The sequence below is a fragment of the Esox lucius genome, chromosome 19 (genome assembly GCF_011004845.1).
Source record: "Esox lucius isolate fEsoLuc1 chromosome 19, fEsoLuc1.pri, whole genome shotgun sequence".
Taxonomy (NCBI): domain Eukaryota; kingdom Metazoa; phylum Chordata; class Actinopteri; order Esociformes; family Esocidae; genus Esox; species Esox lucius.
The window spans coordinates 46915863-46923719 of NC_047587.1; positions in this window are offsets into that span (position 1 = coordinate 46915863).

Consider the following 7857-nt stretch of genomic DNA (forward strand, 5'->3'; position numbering starts at 1 on the left):
TATGACCGAGGGTAACCCCCAAATGGGAAGAGTTTAGAGCATGCCCTTCTTCATTGGACAGCGAAAACAAAGAGATTCGTCCAACATGTCACCATGCAATCGAAGAGCCAATAAGGATGGGTTTTACTCACAAGAGTGAAAAGTAACCGCCCCTGTGGCGGGAGAATCAAAACCGATGTTCGATCTTGATTTGGGGCAAATATTTTGTGGAAGCTCGAAGATTGAGCAAATATTTGACCACTGCAGTGTATTTCATGTATTTTGACTTATCAATTCATATTAATAAATCTTTTTGCAAAATATATATTTTATTTTTTTTTGAAACATTGGGAGCAATACAATAGCCAGATTTACATTTACCACATGGTCACAGTTCCAGTCTGTGATCAAGACCACAGTTCTCCATTTCCAATATTCCGATTTTTGTAAATATAACAAACACATTAGAACACAAAACAAAGGGTGCATTACTATATGACAAATCTTCAATACATATAGAAGTAAAATACAACCAACACAATTATTTTGTTAATAAAATAAAAATAAGTAAATAAATAAATAAATAAAAAGAAACAGTACAATAGAAGTAAAACCTTGATTACCACCATCTCGGAAACAATCAAGACAACATTCCTGCATGTAGTGTTTGATTAACATAAGATACCCATTTTGACCACAAAACTACAAATGTATTCATCTGCAAACGGAGTGAAAAAGTTAGTCTTTCCATCTGGTAGATTTCATTAACACATTCTGTCCATCTTTCCAGAGTAGGGGGATCAGGGAGGAGCCAGTGTCTGGTAACAGTTTTCTTACAGGCAATAATTAAAATTCTGAACAGATACTTTGCATAATCTGGTAAAAAGTCTGTGTTACCCAAAAAAAGATTGTTAAACTTGAAGGGTATTTTCATGTTAAGAATATTTTCGATATCTTTGTGTATCCCTATCCAATATTGTTTTATTACTGGACAATCCCAGAATATATGCCAATGGTTGGCATCTTCACTCCCACACTGCCTCCAGCACTTAGTCTCCTCCCCGGAACCAGAAATTTTCTGCTTTGGAGTAATGAAAAACCTGATCAAGCATTTCCAACCAAATTCCCTCCATGAATATGAGTTTGTACATTTCCACTGTAATATGCAGCAGCCACTCCATTCCTCATCAGTTATTTTCATGTTACTTTCCCTTTCCCATTTTGTTTTCACATATAACGTTGAATTTGTTTGTTTATTCATAAATCCCTTATACAGCCGTGACACAATACCTCTTTTAACTTTTGTCTGGTATGCCATCAATATTTCCTGAAGGACTGGTTCCTGAACATCCAGGGATCTAATAACTTCTTGATTGAGATAATGGCGTAATTGTAGATATCTGTAAAAGTCCTGTTTCTCCAGATTATGACAGATTTTAAGTGTTTGGAAATCTTTCACTTTACCTTCATCTATTAATGAGAAATGTGTTGTTATACCCTTAGATATCCAGTTCCGGAATCCAACATCTGTTTGATTGGGCTTAAAATCAGGATCATAGGCACACCATCTTATTATCTTCAGACTACCGTGCAATTTATATTGATGTTTAGCCTCCGTCCAGATTTTGAATTGTGATTTTAACCAAGGGTTTTCAATCTCACCCAGAGTCCTTTCTAAGTCTTTATTACCCAGTATTGACATTAAAGGTGGTTCAGACATAAGAAGTACTTCAATGTATTTCCACCTAGCCCGATAGTTTGTATTACATAGATTCATCAGGGGTTTGATTTGTGCAGAGTAGAAATAGTTTCTAAGATGCGGTACAGCCATACCCCCGTTTTCTTTGGAGAGCTGCAGCGTTTTAAATCTGATCCTCGGTTTTTTCCCTAACCATATGAATCTAGAAATGATTTTGTCCCACTCTAAAAATTGCTTTTTTGTAATTTCTGCTGGTAGAGCTTGGAACAAAAATAGAAATCTCGGTAACATTTTCATTTTTACAGATTCGATTCTTTGTATTAGGCTCATAAAGGGGGTGGCGGTCCATCTCTTTACATCAAGTTTTATTTTATTCAAGAGATCATCATAGTTACACTTAGCTATAGTAGTTATATCTTTGGAGATTAAGATACCTAGGTATTTTAATATGGTCCGATCCCATTTAAGATTCAATTCATCGCTTATTGATTTTGGAGGATTATAATTAAATGTCAATATCTGTGTTTTGTTTACATTTAGTTTATAGCCAGCGTAATCACCAAAGCTACTTAGAGTCTGAAATACTTTGGGAAGTGATGTGTTTGGTTCACTTATGTACAATAACACATCATCGGCGTATAGCGCCAGTTTGTGTTCATCACCAGAAATATTTATACCTTTTATACTGTTTGTTTGCCTTAATAATTGAGCTAGCGGCTCTATATAAAGGGCGAAGAGTAAAGGGGAGAGTCCGCACCCTTGTCTTGTCCCGCGTTCTAGTTCAATTGTATTTGATAAATTACCATTTATTTTTATCTGCGCAGTTGGTTTTGTGTATAGTGCCCTGATCACTTTAACAAAATCTGAGTGAAAACCAAATCTCTCTAGTACTCTAAACAGAAAAGCCCAGCTTACGGAATCGAAAGCTTTTTCAGCATCAAGGCTGATCACTGCAGCTTGTGTTTGGTGTTTTTTAATATGGTTAAGTATATGCAATGTACGCCTTATATTATCATGAGTTTGTCTTTGCAGGATAAATCCTGTCTGATCAGTAGAAATGAGTTGTGGAAGTATCTCTTCAATTCTCTTCGAAAGAATTGATGTGAAAAGCTTGTAATCAGTATTAAGAACAGAAATAGGTCTATACAATTAAGCCGGTCCTTTCCCTCTTTGTGAATTACAGATATAGTGGCCTGTTTCCATGATGGTGGCATCTTACCCTCTAGTAGAGCCTGATTAAATATTTGAAGGAGGAATGGTGATAGCTCTATCTTAAATTTTTTATACCATTCGGACGTAAATCCGTCCGGACCCGGAGATTTGTTTGTTTTAAGCCTTGATATGGCAAAGAATAGTTCTTTTTCTGTGATACTAGCCACTAGCCCTTGATTTTGATCATCCGACAAAACAGGTAAATGAAGTTGTTCAAGGAAATCTTTGATTTGTTTTCCATCTTTTAACTGTGGTTGTGTGTATAATTGTTTATAGTAACTCTGGAAGGCCTGTTTAATTTCATTTTGTTTATAAACGCATCTCTTAGAATTTGGGTCTCTTATTTTACATATTGTGTTGTCTGCTTGTTGCTTTTGTAATTTGCTCGCTAAGAGTTTAGTAAACTTAGCACCAGATTCATAGTATTTTTGTTTGGTATAGATCATCTTCTTTCGTATTTCTTGTAAATATAGTGCATTAATATTATTTCTCAATATTTTCATCTTAATATTAAGCTCCGGTTTTAATTCTCTCTTAGGTTTTTCCTCTAGCTCTTTTAAGTCCCTATTTAACTCTGATAATCTAACTTGCCTAGCTCTCTTTTTCTGGACACAAAATGATATAATTTGGCCCCTCATAACCGCTTTCAATGTGTCCCAGACGATTTCTGGGCTCACCTCACCATTAAGGTTTTCTTTTAGGAATGTCTTTATGTTAGATTTGATTAATTTGGAAAATTGTAGATCGTTCAGTACACTTGTATTCAACCTCCACTGTGTGTTTTTGAAATCATCATTTATTTCTATGTTTAGCAATAGAGGAGCATGGTCAGAAAGATCAATGTTACCAATCTCGCAGTTACATATCTTATGGCGATCCCTTTTAAAAAGGAAAAAATAATAAATTCTAGAATATACTGTATGCGCATGGGAAAAGTGGGTATAATCTCGGTTTGTTGGATGTAAATCCCTCCAAATGTCTACAATACCATATTCTGACATGAGGATCTTAATTTTCTTCTGCAAAGATGTTTGGGGAATCTGTCTTGAGGAGTCAAGCCTGAAATCAAGTCGAATATTCCAATCCCCCACACAAATAAGTATACCAGTTGATTGTGCCATTAAATCAAATAGTTTTCTATAAAATGAAATGTCCCTGTCTGGGGGGGCGTATACATTCAGCAGCGTTATTAGGACTCCGTCTATTCTACCAGTTATCAGTGAGAATCTCCCTTCTTTGTCTGTAGTTTCAGATAGATGTTCAAATGGCACTCTTTGTGATATTAGAGTAGCCACACCCCGTCTATGTCCTGATTTATAGGACGAGTAATATATTTTAGAAAAGCCCATTCTTTTTAATTTTTCGTGCTCCAGTGGATTAAGATGTGTTTCTTGTAACATAGCAATGTGTACTTTTTCTTTTCTCATTTTAGACAATATTTTATTTCTCTTAATGGGGTTAAGAACCCCATTCACATTAAATGATGCAAATGTTAGAGTACGTTTGTCAGCCATGGTTTCCTATGTTTTTAACTGAAGACGTATCCATACCAAAACAAATAAAAGTAATGCACACCTGTAACATGAACAAGTAAAACATGAACAAAACTAAGATATGATGAAATATCAAAATGTCATTGTTTTGCACTAGGTTTGCTTCCAGATCAGAGGTTCCAATAAACTGAACCTTTAAGGGGCTCGAGATGTTAGAACACCTTTCAGGGGAGAACCCGCTCATCACGTAGCGTGGGGCCCACTGTATTGGCTGCATTATGATTTCAGCCAGTCTTCAAAATGTTCGTATGTCCCGACATTCTAGTTTACAATTAGTTAGGAGTAGAACGAAAGCACAGCTGAAACTAAAAGGACAACTTCTATTAACTTATTCGAACAAGCAGCAGTCCAAATGCATTCTGTTTGGAATCACTTATCTGTAGTAGGGGGTAGACGCCTGAATTCCTGCAGCTTTTCTTCAAACCGCCGCAGAGGCTCATCAACCTCCTGGGAGTGCATGCCTCTCGGCGTAACTGCGTCCTGGTCTCCAGCCGTATACCAAGATGAAAGCCGCTGTATTTCCCGCTGGTACGAGCCGACTGAGGGACGGATAACTTTGACTGCGAGCCCCCGTGACGCCATGTCTGACGTTGCCTCCGCGGCGGTCTGGTACAGGCAGGTCTCATCTCCATAGAAGATGCGTAGTCTTGCAGGGTAGGGAGTTTGGAACTTAATTTTCCTCTCCTTCAATACCTTTTTTGCTTGATTGTACTCCGTACGTTTCTTGATAATAGCTGGTGGGTAATCGTGGTCCACATAAAAGCGGTCATCTTTGTATTGCACTTGTCCCTTCTGCCAGGCTCTACGTATAACTTCTTCCTTAACTTTGTAACTCGCAAACTTGACAATGATGGAGCGAGGCTTTGATGACACGTCAACGGGCTTAGGACCAAGGGCTCTGTGGGCCCTTTCAATTTTGATCTGCGTGTCCTGGGGGAAATCCAGGCAATCTCGAAGCAGTTTATCTATGAAACCTTCGATATTATTGTCTTCAGCCCCCTCGGGAATACCGTAAATCCTTATGTTTTCTCGACGTGCGCGGCCCTCTTGGTCAATAAGTTTAGCCTCCATATTGTCCTGGCGTTGTAAAAGTTGCGTAAGTAACGAAGAAGCCGCCTGCATGGCTGATTCCACCTCCTCAATTCGATCCTCAGCTTCATCCAGCCTATCATTTGTCTTGTGCAAGTCTTGTTGTATCTCCGAAAGTTGTTGTTTGTTGTCGCGTCTAAAATCTCTCAGTTCGGCTAGCACCTTTTCCAAGCTAACCTCCTCCATGCCTTGCCCATCGGCCTCGTGGGCCGGAGAGCAGCTCCGGCTGTCCTGTTGTAAATCCCCAGTAACAGGAGCTGTGCCCTTCGTCTTTCTCCACCTTGTAGCAACCCTAACCTCCATATTTAGTCAAATTCCACTTATAGTCAAATCCCAAAAGTTTTAGGGTTGTTTTTAGGAAAACCGTCGGAGAGCTTTGAGGTTACGCAGCCATCTTGGTCGAGAACCGGAAGCCCTTTTTGCTAAATTTTCATTCGGACCGGAGCCTTGCCCTTCTTCAGAAATTCTGGTACACGTAAAATTCTTAACATGGTTCGGGTCCCCACACGTAAAACAGGCTCCGTATGGGACTTGTGCTCCTGGAGCCCCTCTGCCTCTACCCCGCCCCCTCCCCCTACCGTAACTTCCCCTCGGAGTCCCTGGTCTATACGGCGCGGTGAATGCCCTCTGGCCACCGTGAGGTTGGGGTGCCCATGTGGGAACAGGGTATAAATCGGGTGTGTCAGGTTCTCTCGAGCCTAGGGCTGCCATCTGTCTGTATCTCTTTCTCCTTTCATTTCCTTTGCTTTGGCCTCTCCCAGCTGTAAGCGCAGCAGTTTCTCTTTCAGTTCCTCTATCTGTTTCTCTTTCTCTGTCTCCTTCGTCTTTAGCCCTCCTCCCCTTTTATTTTCTCTGGAGGTCCCTCTAACACCGCCCTTCTAAACCACTCCTGCTGCAGACCTCCCTTCCCCGGGTGGTGCCCTATGTGTTTGGCCCATGTTTCTTTACACGCTTCTAGATACTGTCTAGGGTGTTGGTCTTTTTCCCAAGGTAACTTGGGTACCCCCAGTGATTTATACCGCGGTTCGCCGCCTCCCACTCTAAAGAGAGGCAGCTAAAATTCAGCGCAACTAGCTTCCCCTTTTTCTGCTTGTGATTGCATGTACCTTTTATTTTTAGTCTTTCTCGTAGTGCCACTCCCATCAGACCCCGACCCTGTGTCCTCACCTAACCTGCCTTTAGCACTGCCTGACCTTTTCTTCCTGGTCCCTTTAACCTCATTCTTTATTCTCTCCTAGTTTCTTCACCTTCTCACTTCTCTCCTCATACCTCCCGTACTCTCTCTCTGCTCTGGACTTAAACGGTTTCACTTCCTCCTCAATGTCTATCTCGCTCTCTGACTTTGCCTTTCTACTCAACTTCCTCTTTTCTTGCTTTCTAGTCAACTGAGCTACTGGCTCGCTGTTCTGTGTGTCTATGCACAACCTTCCTTCTTCTAAGTGTAGCATTGGATACAGTGGTGCGGGCGGTGCCCTAGGCGACACCAGGTCGTCTTCATATGCTGGGGGTTCTATCTCTCCTTCCTTTATATCCTCCTTAATTCTGCCTCACTCACCACTTGTCGCAATTTCTCTTCTATCTGTCCCTTTTCTTTCTGAGTTGGGTCCATCCTGCCTATGACTGTCAGTACATTTGCCACCTGTATACCCAATTTCTTCAATTTTCCCGTACCTGGCCCTCACCCATTACCGTCCAATTCTCTCTCAAACTCCCCGTCCATTTCCTTACTAGTGTTTATATGTCCTGTGAGATACTAACTCACCCGTTATATTCGAGGTGCCCCTAAGTCCTCAGGCCTTTTACCCGACTGATTGTCAAGTCTCCTACTTACAATCTCCACCGTCCCTGTCGGGAAGTGGGGGGGGTAGTCAACCCCGGAACAATAACCAATTGCCTCGCCCTCCTGAATTTACACCAGTCCCACTACGATCTTCACAGGTTCACAATTTAGTTCACAGCCAATACGCAGATTTAGATATAACAGGCTCTGCTTACCTTTTTTATGATGCACCTGTGCTGGAACCTGTGAGTCCTGTATAGGTCAACTGGACCGAGTCGAATTCCTTCTCCTTTATTCCATCCCGGACAAGCCCGCAAAATTGTTGAAGTCTAACAGAGAGCATTATAGAGAGCATTCTGAATTATGGATGTGATACATTAAAGACAGTTTTCAGCTGGTTTGTTTTACAAGGATGCCGCAGGTCACATGGATGTTTACGGACCCTGCAGGCGATAACGATGGACTCATGAAAAGGGCTGCCTATTCAGCGGATAGTACAACATTTGAAATGATTGGCCCTGTTCATAGCGATATCTTCTTTCAAG